Source organism: Anser anser (genome assembly GCF_964211835.1).
Source record: "Anser anser genome assembly, chromosome: 1".
NCBI classification, from domain to species: Eukaryota; Metazoa; Chordata; class Aves; order Anseriformes; family Anatidae; genus Anser; species Anser anser.
Window position 1 is genome coordinate 103,304,155 of NC_139720.1, and position 7,849 is coordinate 103,312,003.

Below are 7,849 nucleotides of genomic sequence, written 5' to 3' on the forward strand. Positions count from 1 at the left end.
CACCGAACAGAGCCTGGCTCTGCTCTCTTTGCAGCTTCTTTCCAGCTGTTTATAGACACTGAAAAGATCCTCCTAAGCCTTTTCTTCTCTAGGCTAAACAGTCCTAACTCTCTTAGTCTTTTCTCATAGGAGAGATGCTCCAGTTCTATAATCATCTTTGTGTCCCCTCTTTGGACTCTTACCAGTTTGTCCATGCCTCTCTTGTACTGTGGAGCCCAGAACTTGACACAGTACTCCAGGTATGGCCTCACCAGTGCTGAACAGAGGGGAAGGATCACCTCTCTTGAACTGCCGATGATACTTTGTCTAGTGCAGCTCAGGATACCATTAGCCTTATTTGCTGCTCTAAAGGCACATTGCTGGCTCATGTTCAATTTGGTGTTCAGCAGGATCCACAGGTCCTTTTCAGCCATCCTAATGTCCAGCCAGGCAGCCCCCAGCATGTACGGGTGCCTGGGGTTGTTTTTCTCCAGGCACAGGAATTTGCACTTCTCATTGTTGAGCTTCAAGAGGTTCCTGTCAGCCCATTTCTCCAGCTTGTTGCAGTCCCTCTGGATAGAGGGATTCTATATATTAAAACATATATAATTACCTAAAACTGTAATTATGTAATCCTTCTTCTAAGGACTAAATCTTTAAATTAAAAAACAAACAAAAAAAACTACTGTGACTACAACAACAGTCATTGTCATCAGATGAGTACAGCTGTAGCCCTTCAAGTCTTCCTGCTTTAGCCTGATGGCCTTCTGACAAAGTTTGAGGGGACAGTTTTTCATTAAAGCTGACATTGTGTCACATGCAGTGCACCATATATTGAATCTACTTCCAAAGCCACACATCTCTCGTTCCTGCCACATTTTTTTCTTGACCTTCTGCTCCCATTCACCTCTGTGTTTTGTCAAAAATAGATGTCTATATTTGAGCATTACTTTATTTATGCATTAGTGTGATAGACCAGAAAAGAGAACTGAATGGCACTATAACTAAGCTGAACCATCTTTCCCATGCCAAATTAGTTTTAAACAAATATTCAGGTGTTTCATCTAGTTCACTTTATGACTAAATGAATGCAAACAGAGCATGGGGAACAGAGAGATGCGAGCAGGCTAAGGCCTTCTGTTGCCTTATATTGTTCATGAAACCAGGACATGGGTAAGGTAATCACCACCTATAATTTGTTTACATATTAGATTTCTTTATTAGTCAAAAGGAAGAAAAACAAATCTGAGGACAACCTGAGAAAAGAAAAGAAACGTATAGGGTTGTTCCTTTTAGTGTCAATATGATTTCATTCCCTTTAAGTAAAATTTTGTTACTTATTGGCTAGCAGACTGAAACAGGAAATTGTCTAAACCTTCTTGGTTTCTAACAAGAAACAATGTAATTTCCATTCTCTGCCTTCTGACTGGCACCCTTTCAGCCCATGGACTAAGCAGTTTTCCTAAATGCTGAAATGTTGTCAGATTTCTGTTTTCTTATCGATCATAGAATGTCTCAGGTTGGAAGGGACCTTAAAGATCATCTAACTCCAACCCCCCTGCCATAGGCAGGAATGTCACTCACTAGATCAGGTTGACCAAGGCCCCATCCAGCCTGGCCTTGAACACCTCCAGGGATGGGGCATCCACAACTTCTCTTGGCAAGCTGTTCCAGTGCGCCACTACCCTTACAGTGAAGAATTTCTTCCTAATGATCCAAATCTATCTAGATCTAAATCTATCTACTTTTTGTTTATTCCCCCTTGTCCTAACATTATCTACCTGTGTAAAGAATCTTTATCTTTTTTTTTTTTTTTAAGACCCCTTCAAGTATTGAAAAGCCTCAATGAGGTCTCCCCGGAGCCTCCTCTTCTCCAGGCTGAACATCCCCAGCTCTCTCAGCCTTTCTTCATAGGAGAGGTGCTCCAGCCCTCTGATCAACTTCGTGGCCCTCCTCTGATTGTTCTTTCATCCCTTTCTATCTACAAATTACACTCTTCTAAAAAGAAAATACTGAAACAAAAAGACCTCAAAAGCATCCCAATGCAGCTAAAGTATAAAACCAGAATTTAATGATATTTCCAGTTAACAAAGTCAATAGCTGAAAAGGGCATAACTTTAGGCAGTCGTTTCTAGGAGTGGAGTTCTTCGTCTAGCCAGTTACAATCTCTTCCACAAAAGACTCTAAATGTAGTAGGTGTGAAAGAAAACTTTAAATGTGATAACAAGTCTGCAAAATGCCAGGACCAGCTGGTTTACTGTACTTAATATGACAATATCAAACTCATAACAACTCAAAGCACACCAGGAAGAGAAACTCATTTTATAGTATTCTATGGAATTGATTAATGTCTGCATCAGCAGACACATTTTGTTTGAATGTTGCATCAGATAGTCCTTTTCCTATACTGTACACACTCTCTTCATTACACTGCAAATTCTTTCTTATTTCACTGCACAGCAAATGCTCTCCTATACCTACACATTCAAGTGGGTTCTTTAAACAATAATCTGTAAGAATACATGGAAGCAGTGTTTGCACCTTTAAGGATATCTGATCAAAGACTTTTCCAATGTAACAAGGGATAGTAAGAAAGGGAGGAAGCCATAAACAAAAAAACATACAGGGACCAAACCTGACTGACACAGTAAGGGAGGCCGCGATGAAAACAAATCTGGTCAGTTGCACTAACTGGCACATGAGAGTGTGAGACTGCTTATCCCAGTCAGGTTACCTGAACAGGGATCCTGTCAGTTGGAAAACTAAGGGAAAATGAGAAAACTGGAAACAAAGTATACAGAGACACAGACCTAACAAAACAAACATGGAGACAATGACAAGAAAGAAATCTCACTAGTCACGTAAATTGATTAAGAAACTACAAGTGCTGCTTCCAGGAAGATCAGCATGGACTGTGGCGTCGGTAAGATGAAGGAACAGAGCGGGTTTAGACAAAAAAAGGTACAAAAGTGGCTGGTCATGTGTAAAACAGAGATGGTCAGTATGTTTGTCTGGCTGAGCCCTGCACTTGATTGCTGCAGACAGTCCAATCTCATTATATCTTATTAAACCTTTCCTTAACTATCCCTGTGCGCAATCTCACCTTCTATCCCATGTGTATGCATGCCACAAGGGCTAAGTGCCAGCTACCGGCAAGACCTGTATGTGTGTGTCTCCAGCTACTGGATTGGGAGAGTGGGCATATCTGGTCGCTGGTGCCAGCTACTGGAGTGACTGAGTGTCCTAGCCTCAGTAGTTGGAGGGACCATAGCTCTCTGGATCCAGGACGGGTCCTACAGACTTTGAACCCAGACTGCCAGCTACTGGAGTGGAGTGGACTAGGTGCCGGCTACTGGAGTCAGACTGAGGATCTAAGCACACCCAGCCTGTGGTGCCAGCTACTAGAGCGAGTGGCAGTCTTAGCATCAGCTATCGGAGTGAGTGAAGGTCTTTAACTTTCAGCCACTGGTGCAACAACAGTGTGTGCCCCCAAAACTGGCTGCTTCGGAGGACTGGGGTGAATGAGGGGCTCAGCACTGGTGCCTGGTGCAGGGTCACATGTCACAGCCCACGTGCTTGGTACCAGCTGCTGAGGGTAGGCCAAGCATCTGTATCTTCATAAAATCTGGTGTACATAGGTCATGTGTATGTATACACTAGCAAACTTCAAGCTAGATGAGCTGGTGAGTAGGGGTGCCTCAGGTCCAGGCCAGAGTATCAAGTGCGCAAGGGCACATGCTGGTATTCAGGAGGGACATGAGTGAGTGGCACCTGTGGGATGAGTGTGTGAGTGCTGCGCTTTTTCAGTAAGCATCAAGCTGGACCAGTTGGCAAGTAGGAGATCCAGGGGACAGGTAACAGGGCCCAGGATCCAAGCAGGGGTGCCAGACAGACAGAAGGATTGCGCCAGTACTCAAGGGATCTATTAATGTGTGTGTGCTTGCGAACCTAAATATATAATGGCTGCATTAACACCCTTCTAGCATCCCTACCAGCTTTTGTTTTAGGCAAGTCCTACGTGCAGGTGCTAATGAAGGCACTACTTTCTGGCAGTACGCTGTGTGGGCCTGTGGCATACATACTTGGCTTCACTACTGGCTGAACCTACAAAGGAAAAATCATCAGTTACAGCCCTAAATCTGGACAGAGACCCCAGGTTCCTGGGATGAGCTCCAGCAGCCAGGGAGGAGGGAGTCCTTGGCTGGAGAGGCTAGGAGAGGTAGCCACACAACATCCTTTAGCACTGCTTCTTAATTTAGAGTCAGTGGTTTTCTTTCTTGTCATCACCTTGCACTGGCCATGAATTTCATTCTCTCTTGCCCTATATTCATTTTATTTGGAAAGGTTTGAGTATCATTCTCCAGAACTAAGCCTAGAAAAAGCAAAAAATGCACAAGGATACCATCCCCTGTGACCAAGCTATTTGCTATGAATTGTGTTTTTCACAAAAAGCATTCACCTCTAATGTAGCTTGCTGACAAACTTTTCTACCCTATAAATGATAGAAATCAAATCAGTGAATTCATGAGCAATGTCAGTGGATTCTGTCTTTGTTAAACAAAGACAAAAGAAATACAATCAAGCAACAAAAATATTATTTTGGCTGCTCAGAGATCATGCCTCTCTCTAAATTCCATCACTAACTCTCCAGGGTTGTGACACTGCAAAAAAGGCAAGAGAAGCATGGAGGAAACACAAAACACTTTACAAAGTCTCCCTCAGTTCCCACAATTTTTTGGTGTCTTCTAACAGTAGAAGAGTATAGTGGATGTATTGGGTTTATGTGGCAAGGGCTTGGTAGCAAGGGGGCTGCAGGGGTGGCCTCTGTGAGAAGAGTCCAGAAGCTGCCCCATGCTAGATAAAAGCCAGATTCAGACAGCTCCAAAAGGGACTCACTGGCCGGAGCCAAGCCAATAAGCGATGTTAGTTGTGCATCTGTGAGAGTATATTTAAGAAACAGAAAAAAACTGTTGCACAGTAGCAGCTGGGAGAGAGGAGTGAGAAACAGCCCTGCAGATACCAAGGTGAGTGAAGAAGGAGGTGAAAGAGGTGCTCCAGGTGCTAGAGCAGAAGTTCCCCTGCGGCCTGTAGAGAGGCCCATGGTGGAGCAGGCTGTACCCCTGCAGCCCATGGTGTACTGTGGCAGAGCAGACCTCCATGCTGCAGCCCATGGAGGAGCCCATGGTGGAGCAGGTGGACTGGGCCTGCAGGAGGCTGCAGCCTATAGAGTCCTCTCTGGAGCAGACTACAGGATGGACCTGTAGCTTGTGGAGAAGAGACCACGCAGGAGCAGGGGGTCTGGGGAGAGCTGCCATCTGTGGGGGACCCATGCAGGAGCAGTATGCTCCTGACAGATGGACCTTGTGGTACAGACCCATATAGGGGCAGTTCTTGAAGAGCTGCTGTCTGTGGGAAACCAACGTAGGATCAGTTTGCAAAGGACTACATCACATGGGAGGGACCCGACATTGGAGCAGGGGCAGAGAGTGACCATGAAAGAGTGGCAGAGACAAAGTTTTACGGACTGACCACAACCACCATTCCCTGTTCCCTACGCCACTTGGGGAAGAATTTATAAGAGGGTGGATGAGACAGCGGGTGTTTTCAGTCTGCTTTTAGTTTCTTACTGTACTAGTCTGCTAGTGATAAATTATATTAATATCCCTATGCTGAGTCTGTTTTGCTCATGACAGTAATTGTTGAGTGATGTCCCTGTCCTTATCTCCACCCTTGAGCCCTTTCCATCTTATTTCCTCCCCCTTTTCCTTTGAGGATGGGGAGGGGGAGTCAGAGAACAGTTGTGGTTGAGTTGAGCTGCCCAGCAGGGTAAAACTGGAAACTGGAATAGACCTGATTTTGGTGAGTATGCTATTTTGGACAGTACCTAACAACCATTACAATTACAGCACTGATCAACATACCAATCAAAGGAATTTTAAGACTAACGCATGTTTATCAGATGTAGTCTGTATAGGTAGCCAATTAAAAGCACACTAATTACTGACAAATCTTCTTCCTGAAAGTAATAATCTCTACCTGTGCAGACTGCATAAGGTCACTTTAGCCTTTCCGCTAGGATCTTGTTTGCTGATGACAGTTTAAGATGGATCAGCCCTGTCCTCAAACCACCAGCTAAACTAGCATCCAATGTACTCTGGAATTTAAGTCATTAAATATAGTTAGTATATTACGCATCTCACATCTAGGTTAGATGTGAGTGTACAAGGCACTTGGTACTGGGACAGCTTCTATACAAAAAAGCTAAATTCTTTTCGTTTTGCAGATTTTAACTTAAAAGTTTGCACAAACTGCCTCTGTAAATGAACTGGAATGAAGATCAACGCCTAAACTGCCTTGGATGAAATGAGGCAATTCAGCATAACTGAGTACACATCCATTCTAAAAAGCAAAACTGGAAGGGGAAGCCCAATATGATATAGAAATAAGATCAGCTCAAATTAAAATGTTATGCCCACATGAAAACATTCTGCCACAAAAATAATTTAATAAGAAAATTTTACCTCAGTTTAAGGCACATAAAAGAACACACAATAGTAACTGAACACAGCAGCTTTTGTTCCCCATAATCTGACCAAACCCCTTTTCATTTCTTTAATGTTCCTTAATCCAAAAATTATTCTCCTTTCTTCCTTTTCCTCTGTCCTTTTTATTAAGTCCAACTATTTTTTGTATTGGTTACCATTACCATTCTGGACTTTGCTTGCACTAATTATCTCTCTCCTTGCCAGCAAGAAGATGGCTGCTTTGTGGATATGTGCAGTATCAAGATTCATCAGCAAAAAGATCACAAGGAAGAGAACAGTACATTAAAAGAAGAGCTGAAAACTACAATTGTGCAGTGATAAGTGAGATTAAGATTCAGCAATTCAATTTCTTTAAGTAGTAAACAAGAGAACAGAATACAAACTATTAGAAAAGATACTAAGATCAGTATAGTTGATAATATTTTGTGTCCATGAGACATTAAAAACCCATTCAGTTTCCTTAGCTAGAAAGGTCAGTTGAGACCTCTGAAGAAATAAAAGAACAAATCAAAGTAACAGCATGTGTATTTGTTAGTTTCACGAAATGTGTGTTCTGTAGACTACTGGTTAAGAATAAAAAGGAGTCAGTAATGCAGAAGCTCCCCACGATTTGCTATTTCGCACAATGTGGGAAACAGTGTGCCCTTGGCATAGCTACCATATTAGTGAATCAAATGTGAATCATGCTTGGAACAGTAGGACTTAGAGATTTCAACTGTGATCAGAGATCATAGAATCATTTAGGCTAGAAGAGACCTCTGAGATCAAGTCCAACAATTAACCTAGCACTGCAAAGCCTACCACTAAACCATGTCTCTTAGCACCACATCTACACATCTTCTAAATACCTCCAGGGTTGATGACTCAGCTACTTCCCTGGGCAGCCTGTTCCAATGCTTCAAAACCCTTACAGTGAAGAAATTTTTCCTAATATCCAACCTAAAACTAAAAGTTGAAATTGTAGTGCAATTCTATAATCTAGCAAGTATATAGTTGAAGCTTACCTTCAAGTCAAACATAGCAGCTTTGGTGAACTGTAGGTCCTTTATCTGTTTTCTCCAGATGGATTTCTTTTGCAGGTTTAGAATTCAAACCAAGAGACCTCCAAATGCAAAGCAATGTGTACTACAGAACACAGACATACATACACATAGGAAAAGTCACCTGAGTTTTGCTTTAAGTTCTACAGACGATCTTTATAAAAGGTTAGTTTCATCATATACATACTGTATAGGAAACATAGTTCTACCACATGAATAAATACTTGTAATATATTTTTATACATAAATCTTGTCTTTGAAAACTTACCAATGCACAATGTATCT

General features: G+C 42.5%; 1 protein-coding gene across 2 annotated transcripts in view; it reads right to left on the reverse strand.

The window, feature by feature from the left end:
* Positions 1-7,644, reverse strand: part of CRACR2A (calcium release activated channel regulator 2A) — a 79,574-nt gene extending 71,930 nt beyond the window's left edge. The window contains exon 1 of one of the 2 annotated variants that reach the window (XM_083824883.1): positions 7,529-7,644. The gene's annotated coding sequence lies outside the window, so the exon portion shown is untranslated. The remainder of the gene's footprint in view (positions 1-7,528) is intronic. The other variant, XM_083824881.1, reaches the window with a different exon arrangement.
* Positions 7,645-7,849: the final 205 nt, after the last annotated feature.